This window comes from Pagrus pagrus (genome assembly GCF_965226575.1).
Source record: "Pagrus pagrus genome assembly, chromosome: 9".
NCBI classification, from domain to species: Eukaryota; Metazoa; Chordata; class Actinopteri; order Spariformes; family Sparidae; genus Pagrus; species Pagrus pagrus.
Window position 1 is genome coordinate 32,356,819 of NC_140193.1, and position 16,842 is coordinate 32,373,660.

Sequence of the window (16,842 nt, forward strand, 5' to 3'; positions counted from 1 at the left end):
TTCATATTTTTTATATTATATTAATCACTGCTGGCTGTGTAAATAAGCAACTGTTTGCCAAAGAGTTAATCATATGATCTTTCAACGTGTTTCTGCTGCACCCAAGTGACCAAAAAATCTGTAATTGCAGGTCTGAATTTTAACAATAGGATCAAAAATATGAAGAAACAGTAAAACAATACCTTAAAAATTACGTTGCAAAATGCCACCAATATTACAAAAATTCATATGTTTATCTGTGAGTTCTGTTGATTTTATTAGCTGTTGTTGATTTTCAGAAGAATTAACCTTAAAATGAAAGCAACTTTCAACAAAACATTTATTTCTTCTTGATTTATTATTGGAATTTTCCTGCTAGCAAATTAAAAAACACAATTGTTCCGCTGACTAAAACACCCTGTAGATTAAGTTACCAATACTTATACTACAAGTAATTGTGTGGTCGTTGTACTGATTGAACAGTTTCACTCATCACCCATCCATTACCTGTTACCACTTATCCTGTGCAGGGTTGCTGGGGGCTGGAGCCTATCCCAACTGATATTGAGCAAGCAGTGGGATACAACCTGAACAGGTCAACAGTTCATCACAGGGCTAACATAGAGACAACATGACTGATCATTGCCTAGATTATTCACCCTATATCCTGCTTCAGGCACCTTTTTATGATGCCAGATTAAACACAAGTTCTGGCTTTTCACCAGCAGAGGGCACAAGAGTTCCATTATAGGAACCAGCTTGACATGTCGTGACAGTGAAACCTATTGCTTCAGCCTGTCTGTATGCACGTCTCTGTCTTGTTTCTCTCTAGCAGAGCAGCACAGATAAATCAGTGCAGGTGTGATATCATTTTATTCCTCTCAGAAACACACTGAGACTGAGATTTCAGTTAACCACAGGGAACTTTGGTTTAAGACCGAAAAAGATGCGACTTCTTCATGTGAGCCCCCACATAGACCCATTTGTTGGCAGAAACCTTTTAGTTTTCTATCTGGTGAAAAGTCTCTACAAAACCATGCTGTTGGACCACACAATGCTCAAACCAACAATGTGAAATTACACTTTAGGTAAAGATTAAAAAGATACCAAATATGTCAGGATTTTTCTAAATAAGAAGGTTCAAATTGCAAGTAAAAATTCAAGTAATTTAAATCGCTGAATATTTACCATTTAAACAAAAACATTAAACATTTTCCTTTCACACCTATGTCAATACTGACCAAGTTTCGTTTCAGTCTTCTTTAGTTCTGTCTTAAATTAAAAATTTAAGCTGTGTGGCTATGCAGAGCCTGGCTGCTGCTGTCTTAATATTGCATTGTTCCAGGATTTTTTCAGGTAAAATTTGATTTGATTTCAAAATGTTTGCTTTCAATGAAAGTCTTAAACAAAGTCAGTTCTGAAATGAATGAATGAATGAATGAATGAATGACTTAGGTGACATCATTTGCAACAAAAAAAGCAAACAAAACTTTTCAGCAAAGCCAACCCTAATAAACAGAAGACTTTGATGATTAACAACACAGGCAGTGATTTCCGTCCTCAGTGTCCTGCTGTGCATTGTGAAACTCTAAACTGAGGCAATAGGATGATGTCAGTTTCATGACCAGGGCTGAAGTCTCTGATAACAGCACGCTTCATTGGCTCACACAATCCCTTACTTCACCCAACTGACTACTAGGCTGACAATGGCGGCAGAAACACTGAGGCCCTTCACCAGTGCTAGTATGAATCCACAATCAACTGCAGAGGCTGCCAGCCCAACAACACACACATAAAATCTGGGTAAAGTATCTAATGAGAAGAGCATGTTTTGAGATAGAAAGGCCAGTAGGTTGGTTTAATGTTAATTAACAGTTGTTAGTCTACAAATAGACCCCATTTACACAATTCATTCAAAATGATCATAAATTTGAATCAGCTGCATTCTAAAAAACTGTTTAAATTCATTTCAAATATGTGTACCTAATAAACTGGTAATTGAGTACAAAATGGAGAGTTGATTTTGGAATGATTTGTTTTCATGACAATGTTTGTTTCGTTTTGTTTACATGGATTTCTGTAATATCTGCAAAATAAAACATGAATCAATGGCCTGTTCAACCAAAATTGTGGTGAATTATGGGCCAATATAGAGTAAAATAGATGTACTTAAATGGTACTTACTTTTAAAAGAGGTGGTGATAAGGATTGATTTTTATTACAGAGGGAACCATATTGGATTCACACATTACAAACCTCGTAAGGGTCTAAACGAAGAACTTATGTCAAATTGTTTTTTTATAATCTATTGGAATCCACAGTTTCTTATGATTCCATGATTATATTGTGTTTTGGACTTGTTATCGTTCACTAAATTTTTCTGTGCTGACATGTATGAACTTTTGGATAGGTTCATGATGTTTTCCTGGAGATTTTTACATAGATATGCGTTTTTGATACTCTCCAAAGGGCTAGTTTGTCCCTGTTACATTTGGATTATTCATTATGTTTGAGTATCCATATTTTTCTGATATATTTTTTTTCTTGTATATTTTTTCTGACATTTTACGACATTATTCTATGCTTAAAGAACTGTGTTCATAAGGTCATTTAGTAACTAAATTAATTCTAAATATTTTTGTAGAAAAAATATTTTATTGTTGATTCCTGCCATTTCCATGTACCTGTCATATATTTTCAAGATTTGGAGATGCTATTTTTTTCATCATCTTAATAAGTTTGACTCCAAGATAAAAAAAAAAAGTACTACATTTGCAGCTAGCTAAGCAGTCCCATTTAGTGAAAACAATGCTAGCTGGCTATTGTAACGTGAGGGTTTTTTGGTGGTGACTGGACTGCTCTTAGTATAAAGAGAAAGCAGGATGGAGACAGATAGCTTCTTGAGCAGTGCTTAACTGTTCAAGAGCTGGGGTCCGTTTCACAAAGCAGGTTCAACAAACTCTTAGTCTAACCTTGAAATCTGAGTTGATCTACTCTGAGATAGGAAACTCTGAGTTTTCGGTTCCAGAACAGCTGATTTGAGTTAGTTTGATCAACTCAGAGTAGTTTCACCTGGAGTTAAGCGCGTGCGCCACAAGTATAAAAAGACAGCATCAATGGAGCCTCGATTCGACGAGTCACCATGGCAACGGGGAAGAGGAGGGCTACGTTTTTCACCCCACTGGGCGTTTCAGGGCGAGGCACACTTTTCTGACTGCTCTGCATACAGTTGCCTTGCTCAAGTGCTCTGCATCTCCGACGTTGTATAAAAAAACTCCCTATTCAAAAAAAAAAAAACGCAGCGCAACACACAATATCTGCTGGGATGTGAGAGCATGACTTCGGTTGCTAATGTTGGAAATGTAAGGACGGATTAGGTTGTGTATGTAAATGATGGACTGTGACGTGAAACGGTACCGCTCAAAAAGATAATTGTCTGGAAATGCAAGAACATCTATACGCGGTCTGATAATCATCTCCCGACGAATATTTAATTCTCTGCGCAGTAATGCTGCACCTTCATCCACGGGATCATTATCAAAAGGACATGCCATGGTAGTGAAAATAGTCGCCACCTAATATAACTTCTAATGTCGCCTACTGACTGATTTCTGCAATGATTTTCTCAAAAAACAGACGGCAGAACTATATTACGCCGAAACTCGCCTGCTGACTGAATGAATGAGGAAATCAAATACCGTGTGTGGCTGAAAGAGGGCGGAGACAGAGAGAAACTCGAGGTTTGTTGAGAAAAACCTGGTCCCGACCAGGTTAGGTTCATAGAGTATGTTACCATGGTAACTGACCGAGAGCTTAAGTTACCTCTCTCTGTGAAACAGGCTAGAGTTACCCCTCTTTCTCTGGTTTGAGTTACCTCCCTTTGTGAAACGGAAAACTCAGAGTTTCCCTCATTTCAGGGTTAACAGACTCAGAGTTTTCACTAAACCTGCTTTGTGAAACGGACCCCTGGACTTGTGGGAATGGCTCAGTAGCAACAATGGTTTTCATCTGAGCTCTGCGTGCACCACATTTTGTGGTGAATTTTGACATGAATGGCCAGTAGTAAAGTGGTTGAGCATATTTCAGGACTGCTGACCTATGACCAGTTACTGGATTTCCATCACAACTTGATTTAGAAATGACTTGGTGACAACTTTACAACACAGTAAACCATTATGTACAGTAAATCTGTGGTACTCTTGCAAAAGTACTTTCTCAGCAGTTGTGCATTTCCTCATACGCCAGTATGGTGGTTTCAGACCTTTAGCTCTCCAGCTAATAACCTCTGAGAAAACAAGATCTAGTCATTGTCCCTTTTTGAGATCTTCTTCAGGGAGTTGAAGCACAAAGGTGGAGGAGATGGATTGTGTAGCACACTGGACTGCAGTTTGGACCAGGAGGCTTTGAGTTGGTCTGGATACAAGGAACTGGCTTTGGATCAGTTTCACAGGAACTGTGGTGATGTATAGAACTAACAGAGCATGATGGACTTACAGGACTTGAGGGTCTGTTTTGTGTGGAGCAATGTAGGAGGTGCTCTGCTCAGTTGGTGTGGTGTCAGCAGTGCAACGTGACATTGTGTAACAGATGTGGGTTGGGCATGAAGGAGACGACCCAAGGACTTGTTTTCCAGCATTTATTTTCTGCAGAAAACAGTAATGCACATTAATGGCCTTCTGGTCTTTTTCTGCACCTCTGTTCCCTCAGAAATGCAAGGCGGCACTGTTAAGCCTCAAAATACATACAAATACATTAATTTAACATTACAGTATATACTGAACTCAGAGTGCACATTACTAGCCAAGAGCTATTTAAATTGACAGGAAAACATTTAACCTTAAACAACAAATCTCCTCAAAACCATAACACGATATACAAAAGGGAGAACAGTGACCCCTGGTGGGCAAATTAAAATGGTGCGTGGATGAGACCAACTAAACAGAGACAACGAAAATTATAACACGAAGCAAAGAAAAGCACATACCTGCAGAAAACAGTAATGCACATTAATTGCCTTCTGGTCTTTTTCAGCACCTCTGTTCCTAAACAGGCAAAATAACAGAGTTTATACTAAGAAATGAATGCTACGGTCTCTGAAGCGGTACATTGTTTACAAGACACAGGGCAGTCTGCTGCGTTACAAATGGCGCCCAGAAAGTTAGATGAAAACATCTACAAAACGTATATTAAAGCTCTGGTCTACGATTTGAAAGATTTGTATTATTATTAACATCATTTAGATGGTGGTTATGACCCAATAGTACCACCCACACAATGTGAAGAGTAAAAGGAACCAAAAAAACCCATTCTCTCTAGTGTCTGTAAAACTGAAAAGAAATTGACCAATAGGAACCATCCGGCCCAGATGGCTCCTATTGGATCAATTTTCCTATCCAATCCTCGCTCACTCTCCTGCTCCTGCTCACGTCTGGTCCCGACCCACTTCCGCATTTGAAACTACAAGCGGACAAGAGGTTTGTTTTGCCCTGAGCAGGTCAGCGGCCTCTGCTCGCCCCACCGACAAAGAGTCAAAGAAAGAAAGTCTGTCGCTGAAAAGACACAAAGCGGAGATGTGAAATACAGAGGGTTCAAGCCCGAGTAAACATCGGGTCATCATTTGAACAGTGGCGAAGGTCCGTGAAGATATGGACCCGATGCTGATACAGCGGAGTTTCTGTTGAGCAGGTAACCTTCGTCTTTATTGTGGATGTTGTGACACAGATAACTTTCATGCTGATGCTGCTTATGACTGTGAAAGCTGCCGTTAGTTTGTTTCTGTGTTATTAGACGGTGTCTGTCTCTGCAGTATTGTCAACACTTGTTTACTTGTTCGACGGAGACGTTAGCTTCTATGCTAGCATTGTAAGCTAACAACAAGCTAACATTGCTAACATGTTTATGTTATGTAATCATGTAACATCATGTAATGAAGCAGCAAGTAAGATGAATGAATGGATGGATGAAACCCCGACTCGAAGCGGAGGGGTTTCGGATTTATTTCCGGATTTTTATTTTATTTGTCCGGATTTATTTCTCCATAACAACCTCTCGCCTGGTCACTACTGAGCTGTTTTGCTAACCCTCCTCCAGGTCTTGTCCGTTTGTTTTCAACGAAGCCTTTGCTAAATCAATATGATGGATTATCATATAGGCGTTATGATGTGTGTATTTGTGTCTCTTATCTGTCATAAACAAGAGATTACGGTTTACGGACACGTTTGTGTCGCGGTCTGGTGCTACTCAGACAACAGCTGGGACACACACAGCTGGTCCGAGACTCACACAGGTTTAGTTTTCAGCCACAATGTGGAAGCGATCGTTGTGATGAAAGCTGACGGCAGCATCTGTTAGTCTCTTGGCCCTCAATAACTTTTAGAAGTGGCTAACTTAGCTGTTGTAACTTATTACATAGCTGTAAGGTAACGTAGCTGTAGCATGCTAATGACGTTACGCTAGCTTGGCTGTGGAGCTTAGCTGTGGACACTGTAATGACTTACAAGATTTACGTGAGTTTCAACGTGCATTGTAATAACTTTACCTGTGACTCCGACATCGTTACTCTGCATTCAAAGCTGGGCTGTATTTGGTTTCTGCCGGCTTGTTGCTCTTGTTGCTCTTGTTGCTTGTTGCGGGAGGGGGTGTGTCGTGGGAGCAGTGTTGCCAACTCCTCAGTAAGGAAAGTCCCTATTGGCTGTCCTAAAAGTCGCTAGAAGTCGCTAAATGACGTCATCACCTAATTTGCATAACTGGCCATGTGCATTTAATTGTAATGGATGCTGTAGGAGAGAGGAATGACGTCGTGGGAGAGATTAAAAAAAACAAACTTATTTTAGTGCAGTGATTTATTTTGGACAAAAAAAATTACATTTACATCCAGCCCTGACTAACCCAGGGCGGGATCAGCCAGCGGCGGCTTCGCGCATGTGCAACTTGCTGTCTGGACGCGAGGGGTGAACTTCTCCCGCTCTGACTGCAGCTGGGAGGGACTGTTGTGTGAGGACTTGGCCGCCTGTGAGTGCTTTGGGACGGTCCCACGGCAGCACCCGCTGCTCGCTGAACGATACGTGCTTTCACGTCAGAGTCTCCACAAGTCTCCAAATATACCAGAAAAAGTCGCTAGATTTGTCGCTAGTCCCTTTTTTGAAAAAGAGTCGCTAGAGGGGTCTGAAAACTCGCTAAATATAGCAACAAGCTAAGTTGGCAACACTGCGTGGGAGGCTCCGAGGGGAGAGCCATACAAGCTCGGAGGGGGGGGATTAAGGAGCACAGAGGGGAGGGGTGTGTGTGGGGGGGGATGCTTTTTTCAAACCTTTGCTCAGATCGTAGACCAGAGCTTTAACTGTAACATTCGGGACATTGGCTGCGCCCCTCCAGTATGTGGTGCTCTAGGCGACCGCCTATATGGGCTATGCCAAGAGCCTGCTATTCATGCACTGCCTGCCTGCCTGACTAGCTAGACCAACTTCTCATACTACAAACCCAGCCAGAGCCTCAGAAATACAGTGTAAATCCACTTCTCAGTACAACGCGTTGACTAGGCTAGCACCAACAAGCTAACGTAAGCGGTAGCATTAGTTACTAACAAAACCTACCTTCTTCAGCAGACCTTGCAACTGATTAACTACACTTAACTTCAGTTAAATAGGCCTTTCTATAATATTTCTAAATAAATAATTTTAACTGAATTCTTACCATGTTCAATGTGTGCCTGTGTCTCTGTCCTGTTTGTCCACATTGAGATCCTGACATGCACATGACCAGCGTTTCAACGTTCACCTTCCACTGACCCCGCCCTTCTCCTCCATGCCACACCCAATCACTTGCAGCTGTTTTGATTTTTGTATACAGACTGACTGATTCTATCGTCCTGTACCCCTGACAGCTGAAGTTCATGTGTGTCTCATGAAGCAGCAAGAAATCTTATATATCTGTATAAATGTTATATTAAAGAGCAGTAACACCACTAGTTAATTTCATAAAAGATTTTAAATGTTTATTTATTTAAATACATGTAGGCCTTTGAAAACCAGCGATTCAAAATTGTGACATAAAATTGTCAAAAAGGCAGATGAAACACATTCTATACTCTAATGAAATCTTACTTTGACCAACCGGGTACCAGCTGTAAGTGCTGCAAGTTTTGGTTGCATATCATCCCCAACAATTATTAAGCAAACTTTTCCCTCTTAATATGTCCTAAATTGATGATCATATCAGGTAACATTAAAGTGCACTGTTATAAGTACACTTTAACTAATCTATAATTAAGTGGAATTAATATTCACTTTATTTAAAGAGGTAATATTATGCTCATTTTCAGGTTTATACTTTTATTTGGGGGTCCTAGTACAATAGGTCTACGTAATTTTTAATATTCAAAATACATTATTTTTCTCATATAGTGCATTACTGCAGCATTCCTTTTCTCACTGTGTCTGGAACGTTCCGTTTTGGCTGCAGAGTGAGACATCTCGCCTCGGTTCAATCTTTGGTGAAAGTTGCACATGCGCATTACTTAATGGGCAGGATGTAGCCAATCAGAGGTAGAGTAGGGCCGCTAATGTGATCCTGTATGTCAGCTGACTGACTGGAGTGTATATATTTTATAATAAATATATAAAAATGTATATTTATATAACGCCTGTTACATAGCGAAGCACAGAAGTTCAGAAGTAAAGGCTCGACTCCAAACCAGGCATTTCAGGCAGTGCAGGAGCAGTGTCTTCTGTAGGAGAGGGTTACTTCCTTTGGCGTGGACTTAAAAGTACACTGAAGTGCAGTTTAAAATGAAAATCAAAGTATACTGTTTTTAAGTATACTTAAACACACTTAAGTTCACTAAATGTGTATTTGCAAATTACTATATTCTTTAAAATTACACTTATGTCCCATTTGCAATATACTTAATAAACTGAAATACCACTCACAGTATTGTAGTATATTTATTTTCAGTACATTGAAGTTGAACTTAAAGCTGGGGTTGGTAATTCTGTTCAGAAGCATTTTTCATTATATTTGTATAAAATCTCTTAACAAGCAGACCGCAATCAAAATATAAAATGCTTTGGGGAAAAAAAGGAAAAAAATCCATGGTCTCCGGCAGCGACAGGGCTGTAATAACTTCATCCAATCAAGAAGTTGGAGAGCTCAAGAGGTGAAAGGACAGTCAACACTGGAGTGGCTGTTCAACGATGGAGACAACTGATGGAGTCGAAGGCCTGAAAACGGACGCCATGGTAGCTGTGTCTCTGTTGAACAGGTAATGAGCTGGTTTGTTTTGTTGGGGGAAATGTATTATTACTCTGCATTATGCAGTCAACGTAGCTAAAGTTAGCTCCTTATGTTGCTGTCATATGTATTAGCCCAACACTAACATCGTTGGCATCGTCAGCTTGTAGCTAACGTTAGCTAGCTAGCTATGATAGATTACTGACGTATGATATACATCCTTACATGTAACCTGCCCTTTTACACGCAGGCCAACGTTTACATGTACTGTGGATCTAATCCATACAGCAGTGTTCACACATGCACTGCTACTCTGGGCTGTTTGGACATTAGCCAGACGAGCTGTATGTGAGGGGTGGACTAATTCTTCTGTGCTACACGTGTGAAAGGCCAAGTCCACTGTTCAGAGGTCCTGGGGAGATTACATATATCTGTGAATATAGTTTGCATTATATTTGTAAGCAGATGTTGTTAGATGATATTTATGTGAGGTTCATTCATATAGACTTTGTTTTGCAAAAACAAATGACTTTGTTTTGCAAATGTGCTGATGTATCCTATTTCTGTGTTCCATAGTTATGAAAGGCACACATCAACTTCCACACCTTCGAAGTGTCAATTCAAGGCAGAACCACACCCTGCTGTTTCCACTATTTCTACAGAGTCTCTCTCTGACAGCTGAGTGTAACTTGATGCTGATAGCAACATGGATCAGACCACTGTTATTCATGTAATATGTATCTCTGATGGATACATTTCATAGATACATGTGTGCTTCTTTCATATCAAGTTGGTTTGCTCTATGTTCATGAATGTGTTCCATAGCAGGGATACAATACAAAAAGGAGTGGCATCATCTCATTAGCTGCACCAGGAAAATGCTTCAAGTATTGTCCCTAACATTCACATGTTAGATCATGAATTGAAATGCTTTCTTAAAAAATGTCTGCAAAATGACAGCAGAATTTGGGAAACATTGACCATAATTGCTGCACACAATGCACCTACCAACCGCTTCAAAATAATCACTTGCCACCCAACACATAAGCTTCCCAGGAGTCTAACCCCAGACTTCTATTTTAGAATGAATGAAATTTTTATGCTCCATAAACACATTCAAATATAACTGTATTTCCTGAATACACATTAAAATGTAACTTTATGTCCTGTAAATATATTTAGTTCTCCATCCTTTCTGTAATTATTATAATTTTTGCAGAAATTATGACTTTTCAGTCAGTTGGACAGGTAAAGTTGTAAAGTAATCTGAAAGTTTCACTAAGCCGGAACTCCCTTATCTTATGCATTTACATTTACATGTAGGGCATTTAGCAGACGCTTTTGTCCAAAGCGACTTACAATAAGTACATTTGTCACAAGAAAGAAACCACAACATATCACCGTTGATAAAGTAGAAAAGATAGAAACAATATTCAAGCCCTCTTCCGAGCAAAGTAGCTGCCATTTATGAAGGATACCTTTCATAAGTGCTATGATGTAAGTGCTAAAGGTAGGAACATACAAGTGCATGTGATGATTTTTTGTTTTTTTTTGTTTTTTAGGGCGGGGAGGTAGTAATGCTATGCGGGGTCGAGGTGAAGTCTGAACAAGTGAGTCTTGAGTTTTTTGCGGAAGATGGCGAGTGACTCTGCTGTCCTGACATTGGTCGGGAGTTCGTTCCACCACTGAGGTGCCAGAACAGAGAAGAGTCACGACTTCGCTGGGTGGTCTTTGTTTGCTCTTAGCGATGGCGGTACCAGCTGATGTAGTAGAGCGAAGTGCTTGCCCTGGGGCATGTGGTCTGACCAGTGTTTGGAGGTGTAATTATTATAATTTTTGCAGAAAGTACGACTTTCCAGTCAGTTGGACAGGTAAAGTTGTAAAGTAATCTGAAAGTTTCACTAAGCTGGAACTCCCTTATCTTATGCCAGGTACTCCAAGGTGTTCAACAAAAAATCCAGAAAGTAGAGCTTGTACATGATACTGTCAAAATGAAATATATAAATATGAAATGACTGTGAATGGTGGAATTCTGATGTAACAGAGGCTATTTGTGGTTGATGTCAGGAATATTTGTCACTGCATAAAATGCTTCCAAAATCGTGCTGTTATAATAAATTGAAAGTAATTTCAAGGTCCTTGAAAAGCTGTATTTACTGTTAGATAAGTAATTGTACTATTCTTTCTACAGGAAAATCACTGCCAAAGTCCTTCCTGTATATAGTTGTTTTTGCTAATTGTACTGTATATTGTCAAAACAACAAAAGGTATACAATTTATTTAGTGATTATTTACATGTGTTCCAAAAAATTTAAATAAACAAGAGTCTTACCTAATTCAGTTGTTATTATTGCATCATGTAAAGTGTAAGAACTGTAATTGGTGTTTATGCTGGAAGTGTAAAGAAAAGGCATTTATCATTTTCAAGACTTTATTCAAAGAAGTTAGAGATAATGCAAAACAAGGAGTAAATACAGAACGACAAATAAATAGGTGTCAGGCAGAGTTCAGCACTTATTATGTGTATGTGTATGTGTATGTGTATGTGATTGCTCCAAATGTAGTCCTTGAATTCTGGTCTGTAAAGCAACAGATGAGCAACCTCTCTCTTTCTTTACATTTTTCTACTTACTGTGTTTATTGTTATGCACAGAAACACAATTTCAAATTGTGAAAAACTACTTGGCAAAAACTTTGATTCTGATTAGTGTGCTTGTGTGTTCAAGTTACATGCCTGGTCAATATACTGTACAAACACAAGTAGTTTAGTTGTAGGTGGTGTTTATCAGAAAAAAAAAAGCAACAGTAATGTTTAGGGGTGTAACAATACATGTATTTGTATTGAATCGTTTCGGTACAGGACGTTCGGTTCGGTACAGGGCTGTGCACGGGTGAGTTTCCGGAACGGAAGTTGCGTGCTTATTTTCTGCCTGCAGCTACACCTGCAGCCCGTTTACATCATGGCTAACGCTAGCGCGAAACCAGAGCTTGAAGACCCTCCCTTGTCGCTTAAGTCTCCTGCTTGGGAACACTTCGGCTTCCTGGTTAAATATTGCAACGGAGAAAGACGAGTCCAGCACGGCGCAGTTTCGCCGAACAGCTGGAGAAAAGAAACCGAGGAATTCCCGTGATAATTACATAATCACACACGACTGCAGTTATACGTGTTATAAACATAACAACACGAAGTGTTCCCGACTGAAGGATTAGAAGAAGAGCGCGTTTTTGTCTCTTTTTTGAGGTTTTTGTTCTTGTATCAACGCGGAGTGTTTTATTTTGAAAAATTAACCGGATGTATTGTTGTTGTTTCGTGTCAGATTTCCTGTCTGCTCTGTGCTAAATTTGGCTGAATTTCTGCGTTGTGCCGCAGCACTTGAAACGGCACCACCCGAGTGTGAATATCATGCTACAAGAAAAAAAATGACCTTAGTGCAAACGCAGCTGACTTTGGCAATCAAGCAGCCTCTCCCTAGCAACTCAGCCCGTATGAACAACACACCAGTGCAAACCTGGCAGAGGGACTTAAAGACACAGTGAAAATGATTTATTTAACTTATTACCAGGCAGCACTTTACAACAGTATTCTATTTTTTTATTTTATTTTCATATTTTGTATAATGTTACAATAAATTGTTGGTTTACAAAAGTTCCGAATAAACAACAAGCAAATTTATGTTTTGCATTTTGTTCCTGTACTGTACCGAAAATGAACCGAACCGTGAACTCAAAACCGAGGTACGTATCGAACCGTGATTTTTGTGTATTGTTACACCCCTAGTAATGTTCTACTTTAGATGCAGACCTGCTCATGTGCAATCCTTTGAGCTTGAAGATCTTCTACTCGATGTATGAACATCTGCTCCTTGACATGTCGTCCTCCCACGTCCACGGCCTCTGCCTCCACTTCCTCGGACACTGCTGGTTGTCCTCCTGTCGTCCTCTCTGATGTGATGATGTGCTTTGCTCTGGCGTGTCTTCGTCATCAGAGTCAATGATGCTCTCATCATGGAAGCTCTAACATGCAAAACATATCATCATGAGTCCAATACAATGTTCATGTTTGTCTGTGAATCACTGAGGGTAACATAAAAAAGATTTAGCAGGCCCACCACTAATCTTGATGTTTTAGCCTTGCCATATCTAACGTTACCATAGCCAGCTGCTGCTAGCTAACCAACAATGAGTTACAACATCAAAATACACTTTCAAAACAATGTCTGAATGCTAACAAAGCTAGCTTGACAGCTATCAGTGCTAGCAATGGCTATGTTGGTTGTTTACGTTCAATATGATAATATTAGGTGTTTACTTACAGGTGAATGAGACATGAGGTAGCTACTTGTAGTTAGATGTTGTGATGAAAACGATGCACCAATACACTCTCCTCCCCACTGCTCATGAGGACTCGGGCTTCGTCTGCAGTTGTCGGATAGTCCGCGTTCATGGTTTGGGGGGAGTGGCTTTGGAGAGATGCCTGAGTGCAGGGGGCGGGGTTTACTGGCTGGATACTTTCGAAATCTAGCCTGGGCTTGATGGTTTTTCCATCTTACCAACCCCAGCTTCAATTACATCTAAACTGAAGTACTCTTTTATAAGGACATTTTCAATTATATTTTAAATGAAGCACAAAGAAGTGTGTGCTTTTGTATACTGAAATTATATTTTGAATACAATTTAGTATACTAGTTTTTTTTACGTATGGACCACAGTTCTCACAAGACCAGCCGTGCTCCAACTATGAACTGCGCCTGGGCTTGAAAGCGAACAATATAAGCAGTGATTAGGGCCAAAAAGCTGCGATCAAGTCGGACAGTTTCCCAGAAGCTTTCAGTCTGTACAGTAAATCACAGAAACACTCGCATCCTGTTAGATCTGATTCCAATTAATTTAAATTTTATCAGACACATTTATCAGTTTGTACACAGCCTTCACTTGTTTAATTATGACAGGGTGGCCTATTGATACTCTACACAGGAGAGCTTTTATTTCTGTTCATGGTTCAACCTTCATTTTACATAAATTCTCACTTAAATCAGCTTCATATGATCTGAGCAGACCTGTCCCTCTCAGACTACATAATAAATGGAATACAATAATAGTCAAACACAAAAGAAAGAGATACGAGACAATAGTTTTCATTATTATAACTTTCACTTTAGTTACTGCTTTTGTGGGACAAAAAAGTTTTTAGTGAATATCAGAAACACACAAACAGACACACACTTTTGACAGCTTTTTTGGCTATCCATGGTTATTCTTGTCTGCTCTCCTGTACAGACAAACTGCTGTTGGACCATCCGTGGGCATGTATGGTATGCTTGTGCGTGTCTGTGTGTATTGGTGTATGTGTTATCTCCTTGCTGTTTGTTATGCTGCTTAATTAACTGGGATGGGAGGGTTGACGGACATCTGCTCTCAGCCTGTCGTTAAGGGTAGCCTGACCCCAAGTAAGTGTGTGTATGTGCATGCACATGTGTCCGATGTGTCTGCATGCATGTGTGTGTGTGTGTGTGTAACAAGCAGGTATGGACATTAGCCAAGACTGTGCCAGATGAATGTCGGATCTCATGACCAGATGGTGCCAGCTAGCGTCCCCTCTGCAGACTACGCTCCCTCAGATGTGACCCCAGTGCCCTGCATCAAACTGTCAGAGAGAACAGCTAGCAAGTCTGGTAAAGGGACACCAGAGGGACTTTAAGAAACAAGCACAACAAAATGATGTGGATAAAGCTCAGTGAAGAGGCCCTTGTTCTTAAAGTGCGCAAGTAGTTTGACTGTGTTCATTTAACGTGAACAGGATGGGGCTTGTTGATGAGAAAATTGGTGTTAAAGATGCTAACAGTATAATATATCTTCTGCTTGTAGGTTACTGATACAGCAAATAAATAAAAAACCTTTGAATTTGATTAGCTTTTAAGCCCCAATTGTGCACAACTGAATCTGCGTTAGTTTGGTTGAGAGCTCTCCTTAAGTCAACCTGAAACAACTGTCTTTTGACTAAGATTATGCCCACACTGTGTCAGTTTCCCAAAACTCCCTGCAGAGTGTGCAAATATTAAAGTGCTGGCTTGCTGTTTGAGTGTGTAGAGGCAAACAATGACCTAAGCCAGCTTCTGATAGTCTGGTGCTGTGTGCCACAGTGCCAGCAAAGTAAGGAGACGTTTAGTTGCCTCTGACTTACTCTGTGGTTGTTCATTTAAATGCCAAATGAGCCACATACACAGCAGAGATGTTGTTATCTTTATCAGATGTCACAATTAGATAATAAGGATTTTATTACTAGTGCAGCAGCTTGACAGCTTGGTTAGTATATAGTAGCCCTTTTTCACACAGTCGCCGCAAATTCTCTGCCATTGTTTGTTCACACAGAACCAAGCAGCTCCGGTATGAAGCCGCACCAGTGTGTCAATTCATACAGCACGCCGGCACTGCAGATCCAAAAGAGGTGTGACGGTACACGTCATGATGATGACGACGTGTGTGTTATTTTCAATGCTTTTCCCCCGGTGTCCTCCTGTTAATCTGAACATGTACCCGCTGACTGTTTATAATCATATGGATGCTGTTATAATGTGTTGTGATTGAGATCCTGACCCACCAAACATCCTGGAAAGTGACAAAGTTACGTTTTTCGCTCTAAATTACATAATAACATAATCGGTCTCGGTCGGGAGGGGCTCACTGTCACAGTGAAGAAACTAACTACAACAACACAATAGTGGAAAGGGACAAACACTTGGTGAGTTAAAGTGTTTTGCCGGGGACAGATGCTGTTTTTCGGGCAGAAATGTGACCAAGAGTCAGTAGGACAGACAGGATGACAGAGGTTTTTCCATGTATAACTGCAGCATTTTCTTCCTCATATAAGTTGCCAAAGACACTACCAGTTACTATGTTACTGTTGTTTGGTCCTGTAACATTGCTTTGTGGGACGTTTCTCTTTATTTTGTTGAGTGAAGGACCTGTTTACTGTGAACACCATCAGATCGACACGCGCCGCCGGCTTATTCATTCACACAGGTACGGTTGGCCTCTGCTGTGCCTCTGATACTACCTCTGATACTACCTCCGGAGGCGCATCAGAGCCACAGCAAAATTTCACCCTTCGCCGCATCTGAAACTTTCACACAGAGGAGGATTTCCATACTTTTTAAGTTGTCTGACACCAGAATCAAATATGTAAATGTAAACATCTATTGTAAGTTAAAATAATTCAAAACACAGCATACGTGACCACAGATAGCACTTGGAGAGTGAATGGAGGTGTTGAATATGTTGACACAGTAAAATAAACAGCTTTCCATAAATTGAAATTGAAATTGAAGAAGACAACTCTTTTTCTGTCATCACAAATTTTAAACATTACACAGTGAATACACAGTACAGCTGTTGTCATTAACTTGCACAGATTTTGTCCAGAAGTCACGCCGGACATGACATAATGATTTGGTCATTATTATTGTTGGCATTTTCAAATGTCCAATCATCCCCTAATGATGACAAAGCTGATGTTGCATAATTGTTTGTTTACATTCTGTGCTCTGCAATCACGGCTCACAAAGCAAAGCATTTAAATGTGTGGGCTCACTTTACTCAATTTAATGAAAATGCAATATATGTATGTGCATATGTAAG